The sequence below is a fragment of the Melanerpes formicivorus genome, unplaced genomic scaffold (genome assembly GCF_026170545.1).
Source record: "Melanerpes formicivorus ecotype bairdi unplaced genomic scaffold, bMelFor1.0.p_v2 SCAF_109, whole genome shotgun sequence".
Taxonomy (NCBI): Eukaryota; Metazoa; Chordata; class Aves; order Piciformes; family Picidae; genus Melanerpes; species Melanerpes formicivorus.
Genome location: NW_027142461.1, coordinates 734,850 through 747,732, shown reverse-complemented (window position 1 = coordinate 747,732; position 12,883 = coordinate 734,850).

Sequence of the window (12,883 nt, the reverse complement as noted above, 5' to 3'; positions counted from 1 at the left end):
GTACTTTATCAGGTGTAGAGGCTTTTGGTAGTCTCTGTAGGTCTTGGGAAGAATGGTGATATTATAATTTATTCCTGCTCTGTTATTTTAAAATAGTGGCTGTGGGTTTATTTTCCTTTCTATTTTTCCTTAATTTTTTTTTTTTTTTGTTCTTAATTAGATCTGTCTTCATCTTATAGGCTAGCAGAAAAAATAGGGCAGATGCTTTTCAAAGGCTCTGTTGTTCTTTGCTAGGATGGAAGTCATTCCACTTGCTGTTGGTTTGCTTGGAGTAGCTTACATACCACAGAATCACCAAGGTTGGAAGAGACCTCAAAGGTCATCAAGTCCAACCTGTCACCACAGACCTCATGTCTAGACCATGGCACCAAGTGCTATGTCCAATCCCCTCTTGAACACCTCCAGGGACAGTGACTCCACCACCTCCCTGGGCAGCACATTCCAATGGCTAACAACTCTCTCAGTGAAGAATTTTCTCCTCACCTCGAGTCTAAATTTCCCCTGGTGCAGCCTTAGACTGTGTCCTCTTGTTCTGATGCTGGTTGCCTGGGAGAAGAGACCAACCCCCTCCTGGCTACAACCACCCTTCAGGTAGCTGTACACAGCAATAAAGTCTCCCCTCAGCCTCCTCTTCTCCTGGCTAAACAATCCCAGCTCCCTCAGCATCTCCTCATAGGGCTTGTGCTCGAGGCCTCTCCCCAGCTGTGTTGCCTTTCTCTGGACACATTCAAGTGTCTCAATGCCCTCCTCAATGCCCTGAGGGGCACAGAACTGGACACCACACACACTACATGGTGTGTGGCAGCTGTGAGTAGTATGTTATGGTACCATAGCCCAGTGGGTTGCAGACCTGAGGATGGTACAGATAGAGATGTACAAGCACACAGATGTGGCCTTTGAATGTCTGGCACCTGATTTTCCCCCACCTTTAACTCCAGGGTACACAAAATGTAATTTCACTAAGTTTATGAAATTAACACTGTGGTCATATTGGGCAAGGACCTGAAGCACCCAGGAGCTGTGTGGGTGAGACTGTGGATGAGATCTCTGGAAAAGAGGCCAGGAAACAGTAAATTCTTGACCTGGCTATGTCTCGTGGTGTCAGCAGTCCCCAGAGCTGTGCCCCTTTGGATGTCATCCAAGCCTCTGAAGTCAAGTACAATCTTTCCCACTGCAGCAGCAGAAAGTCTCTGTGGTTTGGTGGCACAACTGGCACTCTTCAGGGATGCTGAAATCAGGCTTGGGAAGTGAGTTTGGAGGGACACGTGAGCACTTGAGTTTTGTACGTACTTGGCTCACCCACCTCGTGCCCCATGGATGCAGATGTTATTGTGGGGCTTTGTAACATGGACGGTGGAATCCCCCAAATGTCATTTGTATTTTACCTTATTAAATATGGAAATCATGTCAAAAATAAATGTCAAGGGGCTATAAAATTACCCTTCTTATCTCCTGTACGTTTATCAGTTGATAAATGGAAAGAAGCTGCTGCCAAAATAACTGTGAATGAATAATTTATAAATGACTGATGCGTCGTGTATGTTGTTTCAGGCACAAAACAGTAGGACATCAATAATCAAAAGAAGTTGGATTAATTTAGCAGTATTTTGCAGTTGATATTTTTATCTAAATGCTGCAGTCTGGACCTTTGCTGTCATGAGATCCTTCCCTTTGTCACTAAGGACTGGTCCACAGATCGCTGAAATCCATAGGAGTCAGCTGTTTACTTCAGCAGGCTGTGGATCAAATTTATAATATGCATATATAGCTCTTATTTTTTTTTCCTGCTTTCATAGGGTTCTGAATTTGATATTTTATTTCTTTAAGCACTGTTCATGGGATGGGGTTCAGCTCTTTCTTCCGTCCCAATGCTCCTGCGGACCGAATGTCCCAGGCAAGAAATTTTGTAGAGCTCGATTAGGGGGGAAGGTGACTGCAAAAGAGAAGAGGTCTCTACTCTTATTTTTCAGATACTTCTGTTAGTGTTCACACAGGGCAAACTGATTTCTTGCCACTTGGGTTTCAATGCAAAGTGAACATTTTTACCAGCATGTATTTCTCACATGCCTACCCTTAAATAGGCAACATATATTTTCAGCACTGACTGTAGTGAATAAGGTTTAATCCTGAAGAGGTGAACTAGATTCTTCCTGTTCGCTTCCCTGTGATTTAAATATGGCCCATTTTGCCCATCACATGACAGAGCTGCCAGAGATTGCCTCAAGCTAGTTTATGGCTTTAACTAAAGGTCATCTTAGGGGGAAGAAAAAAAATAATCCCATGGAGCAGAGGAGGAGACAAATGTCTTTAAAAGACAACGAATGTACCCCCCCCCCCCCCCCCCCGAAATACCACAAACCAAAGCCTTAAAAAGTAGCTATATAAGCATTTGTTCTGAAGAATACAAATGAAAAAGAGAAGCTGACATTATAGTGGAGTGAGTCAGGGGGAGGAAATAAAACCACTACTGCTAATAATGCTCTCTGTGCAGCACAAAGCCTCACAAAAGAAAGGTGTGTGAAGCAATTGCCTGGGTTTTGGTCTTTGGCTTTCTCTACCTGACCTAGATATCTGGCTAGCAGTTCACCACTCCAGAAAATGTCCTGCTGCAAGCCTCCTCTCCCACTGCCTGTTCAGAGCAATTCTCACGTAGCACTACATCCATCCCCAGGATGTAATTGGTCTGGCTCTCCCAGCTAGCTGCCTGCTCCTCCTTGTAGACCCACACTGTGAAGAGAAATCCCAGACCTCCTGAGGGCTGAGGGGCTCCCAAACTGTGCTATGTTACCAACAGCTCCATGGTTAGCTAACTGCTGTGACTAAATGGAGGTAGGGAAGCACTGCAGGCAAGGGATTGAAAAGTGTTGCCCTCCCGTAGCACAATGCTGATATGCAGAATTGGCCAAAACAGTGAAACTTCACAGACAGTGCAGCAGAAGGCATTGGCTCTCTTGTTTGGGCATTTTATTACCTGGAGCAAAATGTGCAGAGAAGGGAGATAATGAAGTACTTGACTAATTCAGTGTGATCCAGCTGGCTAAGCCAGAGGGGCTGCAGAGCAGGAAAAGCTACAGAATTCACTGCTAGCCATTTTCCCTTGATACCTGTGAAGCCAAAACAAAGAAGTACAGAGATCAAAAAGCAGAGCAATATCAATATCAGGAAAGGGGAGGGGGACAACAGAAGGGGAGGAGAAACCTCTACGATTGCACGACCTCCTCTTTCCTCTTGTTCTCTATCTAGTAATGGGGAAGACGGGGGGGAATGTTATTGTCATTTGCCTCATGCTAACTTCTAATCTATTTGAGAATTTCACCAAATTCCCCAAGGTTTTGCACCCCATGCATTGCAATACTCAACACCAGCTTAATTTAAAAAATAAAATAAAAATTATCTACTTTCAACACTTTGGGGGGGGGGGGGGGGAGTGGGGGGAAAAAAGTCAGGTTTTGTAATGCAGGCACGTGTGTGCAGGGTAGTGCCTTCAAAAACTCCTAACCCCCTTTTCCACAGCCGAAAAGGTTGGATAAGAGACGTGATTCTTATCCAGAGGGAGATTAGGCAATGTAAAGCCTTTGCCCAGCTCCTAGGCAATGATGTTTGTTGTGTTGTGGTTTTTTTTCTTTCTTTCCCCTCAGACAGTGCAGCTATTTAAGTACAAAAGACACATTGCTCCCTCTGTCTCTTCTCCTTCCCTGCTTGCTCCCCACTATCTTCCTACAGAGAGCAGTGCAATCTCAGCTGCACTACCAAGCTGTTTCCCCAATGAAAGCATAATGCTTGTAAAAACCAGCAGTAAGTAAAAGGCAGATACTAGACTTAATTAAATAGACAAGGCCAAACTCCCTACCTGATGTAAGGTGGATGCTGATGCTATGAAAGGAAATGGTGAGGTGCCCACCTTCACAGCTGAATGTCGCCCATGCTGCTCATCCTGGCTGCCAGGGAGTGAATAACTGCTGACCAGCCTGCCTGCCAGCCGCTGCTCATTCTGTGGTGGTGTTTTAATAGGAGACAGGCAGACACTATGCATCATTCAGAGATGAGCATCACAAACATGCTTTGCAGGGAAGGCGACCACAGCAGACTGCCAACCCTCTTCCAGTGCCAATTCCAGTGATGGTTCGGCTGTAAAAGCAGATTCATTAAAATGGGATCGGAGCCAAAGTGTTTGTGATTTGGAGGCTTGTGCTAACTTTTGATAGTCATCACTGGGGACAGCTGATGTGACATCACCCTGCAACTCTCTATGACTCGTATTTTTAATGGGCCACATGCCCCTGCATGATAATTTTGCTGCTAGAGTTAGCTTGGCATAGCTTGGCGTTAACTGGAGACAGAAACACCAGCAACGAAATCTGAAGATATATTGAGAGTTTGCAGTTGTCATGGAAATCAGGGCAATGGCTGGTGCTTACATCTTTACATTGAAGTCCACATTTGTTCCCTTCAGCCTGGAAGCTAATAGGAAGGACTAGGTGAGGTGGTTACCCTCAGACAAGGTGGATCTGGAGATACAAGAGGCTTGTCTCAAGCTTTTTTTCAGAAACATTTTTTTCTCTAGGAAAATACTTTCAGCATTGGAAAAAAAAAAATCTACCTCTCATGCACCTAGACCAGTTTTTCCATATGGTGCTGGTGTGACTGGAAAATGACTGGAGGATGCCTTACAAAGGGTACTCTTAGAATCATAGAATTGTTAGGGTTGGAAGGGACCTCAAGGATGATCTAGTTCCAACCCCCCTGCCATGGGCAGGGACACCTCACACTAGATCAGCTTGCTCAGAGCCACCTCCAGCCTGGCCATAAAAACCTCCAGGGATGGAGTTTCTATCACCTCCCTGAGCTACCTGTTCCAGTGTCTCACCACCCTCATGGTGAAGAACCTCTTCCTAACATCCAATCTGAATCTACCCATTTCTATTTTGGTTGCATTCCCTCTAGTCCTATCACTACCCCACACCCTAAAAAGTCCCTCACCAGCTTTCTTGTAGGTTCCTTTAAGATACTGGAAGGGCACAATAAGGTCTCCTCAGAGCCTTCTCTTCTCCAGACTGAGCAGCCCCCATGCCCTCAATTTGTCCTCATAGGGGAGGAGCTCCAGCCCTCTGATCACCCTCATGGCCCTTCTCTGGACATGCTCCAGCACATCCAGATCCGTCTTGTAATAGAGGCTCCAGAACTGGATGCAGTACTCCACATAGGGTCTCACCAGAGCAGATGAGAGGGGGAGAATCGCCTCCCTCTACCTGTTGGCTACGCTTGCTGGCAGTGAAGGAGCAAGTATAAAGTACTGTGTGAAGATTGGTCACTGTTGTTGTGGTTCAGTTGGGGTTTCCCAATTGTGTGTCTCGGGTTCCTTCTGAACAGGACCAATCTGTACTCTTCCTGGCATAATACACACACCATCATGTAAATCCTGTGCTTAACCATGAGTCTTGGCATGATGTAGATTAGCAGCTGCTCATAAATAACTCATGAGTTCAAAGAGTCATTACAACCTGACCAGGCCACCTCCTGTATCAATACAGCTATCAATAACAGGGATGAAAATTGTTCAGACAAAGCCTCTTAAGGCACTACTGGATTTAGCAGTGCAGAGAGAACAGGAACGTGCTTGTCTCTGGAGGAAGGATAACCTGGAGCTATGCTGTGTTTAGGGAAGAAAGCAAAAGTTCATATTCCTGCTGCTGAGGAACAGGGTATGAAGCTGACTGAGGAATGTATGTGTGCATGTTTGTACTTTTATAGCACCTCTCTCAATGTTCTGCTGTGCTGCTACAGCTGACAACCTGTGATCTCATGAAGACATCATATTTTGGAGTAGCAGCCTGCTGGGACAGAGCTGCAACCAAACCACCTCCACCATCTCTCCTGTACTTTGAACACTAGGGTTTTCAGCTTTCACATTGCTCTGCAGTGGGGAAGCACTACTATATTTAAAATGACTTCTCTGGTATGCTAGGTCTTTAAACAAGTGTTCAAGCAGGAATCGGTTGGGAAGCATGCAATCTGCTGTCAAGATTGTCTTGCTTAGTAGTTCCAGGACCTATGTAGCTGCTAAACCTGTGGGAATGTTTGAGAGAGTAATATGTTTATGTGCTGTAAAAAGCTCAGTGTTGTACACAGAGTCATTTTGGGAACTTAAGCCCTAAACTAAATCATGCTTAAATCCTCTCTTGTGAGCAGCAAAAGCACAGAGATTTCCTTAAGCACATTAAGCATCCAATCTCTGTCTATTGGGATGATTTTATACTTAGGTTATGGTGAAAGCTTGAGAACAGCTTTTATAAAGGCTTTTCTTTTCTTTCTTTCTTTCCAAATGTAGTTTTGGGCATAGATTGGGATACAAATCATAAAATTATAGAATTGTTTTGGTTGGAACAGACCATTAAGATCAAGTCCAACCATTTACCTGGCACTGTCAGGTCATCACTAAGCTCTCTCTCTCGGCACCACACCTACACATCCTTTAAGTACCTTAAGGGATGGTGATTCCACCACTTCCCTGAGCAACCTGTTCCAGGACTTGACAACCCTTTCAGGGAAGAAATTTCTCCTAAAATGAAACCTAAACCTCCCCTGGAGCAACTTGAGGCCATTTCCTCTTTCCCTATTGCTTGTTACTTGGAGGAGCAGACTGACCTCACAATCAAGGCATGTTTGATATATTCCCTCTTTTAAAGAGGATTCAAACTCACAAGAAATTCTGGAATCAGTCAGTAACCATTTAAGGAACAGAGCTGAGGAGGCCAATCTCCTCCCTGAACACTGTTTTCTTTACTGTCCATTATACAAATTGGAAGCAGAATGAGTCCCAGTACACACAGTTTTGGGAAGGGTATTTCAGAGATGTTGCTCTCAGCTCTCCTAAACGTTTGACAGAGAAACATTTGTCCAAGGAAAATATACCAAGCTGTTGCCAGAACACCAACCTATAGTGGATGGTACCATGTTTGTTTTAAGAAAACAAGCCTTGTTTGCTCTCTCAGTAATATATTTTTTCTTTTGCTTCAGAACCAGAACCAAATCCTTGCTTGGCACCTAGGGAGGTGGAGGGGAGCTTGTGGCTATGCATGCCTGGGTCAACTGAGGACTCTCAGGGGTCAGGCAGGCATCAGTTGGATGAAATCTGTGTGCCTGGCCTTGTGCCTCTAAATGTTACACTCATGTTTAAATAACTCACAGGTCAGTTGTTTTGCTATTTTGAGCATGCAGCAAACCAGGCTGAGGCAGCTTGTAAAACGAGTGACTAATTTCCAGGGTTTTGTGTGTGTGTTTTTCCTTTCCACTACTCTTCCTGCTGCTCTCCCTGAAGGTGGTCATGGGGCAGCCTGGAAACAGTGGGATTGGCAAGCTGAGAAAACAGAAGCAGAAAAACCTTGTTTCTACTAATGCAAGTCTGGTGGAGACTGTATTTCTGTAGGGGTTGGGTTTTGGGGTTCTGGGGAGTAGGGGAATATTTGGTTGGAACAGACCATTAAGATCAAGTCCAATCATTTACCTAGCACAGTCAGGTCATCACTAAACCATCTCTCTTGGCACCACACCTACACATCCTTTAAGTACTTTCAGGGATGGTGATTCCACCACTTCCCTAAGCAACCTGTTCCAGGACTTGACAAACCTTCTAGGGAAGAAATTTCTCCTAAAATGCAACCTAAACCTCCCCTACTGGTGGGAGCCTTGTGCATCTGTTCATGGAATGATGTGGGTTGGAAGTGACTTCTGGAGACCATATAATACAACCTTCCTGCTACAGCAGGTTCACATCTAGGTATGTTTTGAAAGCCTCCAGAGAAGACTCCATAGTCTCTCTAGGGAGCCTGTTCCACTGCTCTGGTACCCTTTATAGGAAAGAAATTCTTCCCCATGTTTGGATGGAACTTCCTGTGTTCCAGTGCCTGTTACCCCTTGTCTGTTGCTGGGTACCACTGAGTGGCTCTATCCTTTTGACCCTCACCCTTTAGGTATTAATTAGCATTGATAAGATCTCCTTTCAGTCTTCTCTTCTTCAGGCTAAATGCTTCCAGGTTTCTCAGGCTTTCCTAGTGAGATGCTCAAATTCCCTCATCTTTATAGTCTTGGACTTTTCCCAGTAATTTTGACCAGGGAAGCTTTCTGGAGGTGGGGCCAGTGCTGCAGCACAGGGTGAGATGGCCACTGTGACTCCCAGCAAGGAGAATGGTGGAGCTGGGGAGGATAACTGGTCAGTGTCACTGCATGTGGGGACTTTGCTTGCTTTTGCCGTTGCTGTAGCTGCTTTCTGCAAAACTCTTTTCAACTGATGCTCTTGATGTGCCTGAGGAGTGATGGGACACCATCTTTTGCCTTTGGCAAAAGGCTTCAGCTGCAGCCAAAAGGAAAAGGAGAGAAAAGCGGCAAGAACATCAGGACCAATTCCTCGGAGTGCATGCGCTGATTCAGACCTTTCCTGCCTTCACCATAACCTCTCTCTTCCTGCCATGACTGCCTCCTTGCATTAATTACTCATTGTTCCCTAGATGCATTCATTTTGAGCTACCTTTAGGGTTCAGAGTGCAGAAAGCAACTGACCACAGTTGAGAGCAATTAGCAAAGAGGTTATTTTTACACTAACAGCTGCCTTTTTTGGTGTAGGAGAAAAAAATTAGCAAGGCAGTACACACCTCAGTGAAAAGATGGACTAGGATTTCTCTTATTACTGTGTTGCCTTTTCCCACTTTTCCTCTTTCATTTATTTCTTTTAAAACTTGTGTTAACGTAAATCCAAATTGTAAGACGGTAGTGTTAAAAGGGGTATTGAAATATACTGAGTGCAGAAATTAATTGCAAATGGCATAGGGGACTGAGAAATAGCAGTCCCTTGGCTTCCATATGAGGAGAGGCTGAGGGAGCTGGACTTAGAACCATAGAATTGATGATCTCGAAGGTCTTTTCCAACCTGGTTTATTCTATTCTATTCTAAACCTCACTGTGTCAGGTTGTATTTTGGCAGTAGGGTGATGCAAAGTCATCTTGATCCTCCTGGTGGAGAAGGAAATGGATGTGGAAATTTGGAGACCTTTTTGATCTCTACATCTACCTGGAAAGAGGTTGCAGTGAGGTGGGGATTCCTCTCTTCTCCTGGATAACAAGTAATAACACAAGAGGAAAGAACCAGAGGTTGTGCCAGGGGAGGTTTACATTGCACATCTTCCCCAAAAAGGTTGTCAAGGCCTGGGAGATGTTGCCCAGGGAAGTGGTGAAGTCCTCATCCCTGGAGGAATGTAAAAGACATATAGATGTGGTGCTGAGGGAGGTGGTTTGGTGGTGAGTTGTCAGTGTTGGCTTAATGGCTGGACTTTGTGATCATAAAGGTCTCTTCAACCAAAATGATTCTATCACTGATTAGTCTCAGCCTCGAGAAACACTGTTCAACAGTTTAGCTCAGGTCTGCCTTTTAAAACTTTTGGAAGAAAAATTGAAGTCCCCTCTTGCTATGCTAGACAAGCTTTTCTCCTTTTTGATGCATCTGCTCTTCAGAGACACTCGTGTTTCACTGTTCTTAGCTATTGTGTTTGTCAGAAACAATTAGAATCATAGAATCAACAAAGTTGGAAAAGACCTCAGAGATCATCAAGTCCAACCTATTACCTAATACCTAACACCTCTTGACAACTAAACCATGGCTCTAAGTGTCATATCCAATCCTTTTTTGAACACCTCCAAGAAGGATGACTCCACCACCTCCCTGGGAGGCACATTCCAATTGCCAATCACTTTCTGTGAAGAACTTTCTCCTCACCTCGAGCCTAAAGTTCCCCTGGCACAGGTTGAGGCTGTGTCCTCTTGTTCTGATGCTCGTTGCCTGGGAGAAGAGGCCATCCTATTTTTGGGGTGCAGCTGGATACTTACATGTGACAGCAGTTCTGGAAAGACTTGCCCAATCAATGTTAACACCATTCCAGGTCAGATTTGGTACTTACAAGTTCTGACTGCTTTTGGTGCACCAGTGAGCAGGTTTGCCTAGCCTGCCTTCAATAATCACTTATATTTTCCCTCAGCTTTTTACACTATGCTCCTTTCCAGGAAAACATCAGGGTTTCTTTTTGCTTTTTGTCAGCTTTTCATCTTCCCTGGTGAGTTCTGCTAGCCCTCCAAGCTATTCTGTGGCTCTTTAGTATGAACTCTCTCCAAACTGCTCTTAGTTTTTGTTTACACAAAACACAGAATTGAGCATGGTTTTTACCCATAGTAGGTTGCATCTGATCAATAAAGTTAAAACCCCTTCCTTCCCTGCTACTTGCTGTCTCTGCATATGCAGCCTAAAATTGTGGTGACCTTTTTTGCTGTCAGGCTGCATTGTGGACTTACCTCTAATTTACTGTCTGCTACTGACCCTCTGTCTCTCCTATTGGTTGCTGCTTTCTAGGTTTGTGTGTTCTGGGTTTTTGTTTTTTTTTTTTTCCTTAAACCCCTCAAAGCTGTATTTTTTCAAGTTGAATTTAGTGTTGCAGTTTTTTTTTCCTGCATGTAGGTTTAGTCTGACCACATCTCAGGTGTCTCTTTGTCACAGCGTGGTATGGTTTGGAAGTGATCTCCGAGGATCATCTGATCCTGCTAAAGGAGAGTTACATAGAGCAGTGGCCCAGGATCATATCCAGGAGAGTTTTGAATCTCCCCGGAGAAGGAGACACCACAACCTCTCTGGGCAGCTTAGTCCAGTGCTCCAGCAGCCTCACAGGAAAGAATTTCTTCCTTGTGTTCAGGTGGAATCTCCTGTGCTCCAGTTTATGCCCCTTGTCATGTTGCTGGGTACCACTGAAAACAGTCTGGTTCTGTTCTCTTGACCCCTACCCTTTAGATATTGATCAGGATTGATAAGATTCCCTCTCAGTCTTTGCCAGGCCAAATAGCCCCAAGTCTCTTTTTAAACACTTCCAGTGATGTTGACTCCACCACCTCCCTGGGCAGCCCATTCCAGGGGCCAATCACTCTTTCTGTGAAGAACTTCCTAACATCCAGCCTAAACCTCCCCTGGCACAGCCTGTGTCTCTATCATATTCTTTGGTCACCGGTTGCCTGGGAGAAGAGACCAACCCCCGCCTGTCTACATCCTCCCTTCAGGTAGCTGTAGAGAGCAGTGGGGTCTCCCCTGAGCAGCCTCTTCTCCAGGCTAAGCAACCCCAGCTCCCTCATTCTCTCTTCATAGGACTTGTGCTCCAAACCCCTCACCAGCTTTGTTGCCCTGCTCTGGACATGTTTGGGCAACCAATTTAATTGGTAATTGGCTTCTGAGTCAGCTACATTTTGCCTTGCTTTCCATAACACAGCCTCTCTTCTGTAGGGAAGACAAGGGTTCTATGAGGGATCCCAATTTGCTTTCCAGAGGGTCCATGAAAGAAATGAATTGATTTTGACTGTCTTTTCATGTAGAAAAGAATGTATTGTTTTATGAGTGAAGAAGGCTTTGACTATGTGGAAGGCTGGTGAGAGGCTTCAAGCACAAGCCCTATGAGGAGAGGCTGAAAGAGCTGGGGTTGTTTAGCCTGGAGAAGAGGAGGCTCAGGGGAGACCTTATTGCTGTCTACAACTACCTGAAGGGGGGTTTTAGCCAGGAGGGGATTGGTCTCTTCTCTCAGGCAACCAGCACCAGAACAAGAGGACACAGTCTCAAGCTGTGCCATGTGAAGTTTAGGCTTGAGGTGAGGAGAGAGTTCTTCACTGAGAGAGTTGTTCATCATTGGAATGGGCTGCCCAGGGAGGTGGTGGAGTCACTGTCCCTGGAGGTGTTCAAGAGGGGATTGGATGTGGCACTTGGTGCCATGGTCTAGTAGTCATGAGGTCTTGGGTGGCAGGTTGGACTTGATGATCTTTAGGTCTTTTCCAACCTTATTGATTCTATGATTCTACAGTTTATTTACACCCTGCGTATGTACTCCACAGGGAAGTTTCAGGTGATGTTCAAGTCCTTCTGAGTCAGTGGTAGTGAAGGGAAAAATTTCTTCAAATAACTGTGATCTGAATTGAATTTCTCACACTACAAGTAATATGAAATGTGTATTTAAACATGGGTATCCAGATGAAAGGAAGTATGACTCAGAAGTTTTAATTCAGCAGTTTAATAAATGCTGAATGTTCTCTCTGATTTCCTGGCAGTGCTCAGATTAAAAATTGTTGACTGAGCTAGAAAAAAAAAACCCCAACCAACCAACAAACCCTGACCTTGTGCTGTTGATCTTGAGGAAGCTATGGTCACTGCATGCCAGCTCAAGATTTGGACATAAGAGTGCAAATTCCTCCAGCTTTATGCTCGAGACGTCAGTTTTGCTGTTCATCTGCCTGCTGTTAAGGCCAGTGGTACTAAACTGCTGGGTCTGGGGCCACTGCAGAAGCTTCAGCAGTAACAAAGTTTAATGAAAGTTTCTGTGAAACATTCTCATGCTATTAATTAGTCATGGTGTGCTGCTTGGGCATTTATTTCATATTTTCACCATTGTGCAAATTTGACAAGTAGAGCTGTAAGCAAGAAAGCATTATTCAAAAGACAGTGAAGGGGGTGGGAAAAGGACAGTAGCGTCAGAAATTCAGGCTTTAATGTTTCCCAGACGTTCCTAATGATGTGAAGAAAATATCATGATCTCAGAGAGGTGAAACTGAAATTTTGGACAGGTCAAGAGATCTGCTTATCAGTGCCCTCTGAATTGTCAAAGTTTGATATCGTGCTCCACAAAATAGGAAGACCCTGCACGGTGGCATGCAGTAAGCATACCAAATATACCCCAAGGGTCTTAAGATCAACAGCTGGAGAGCAGATACGTGAGCTACTGTTCCACTTTTAATTTCTTTTCATCTCCACTGTGGAAAATAGAGGACTAAATCCATCCTGGGTGTAACTCTACACACACTTTCTGCTCTCGAA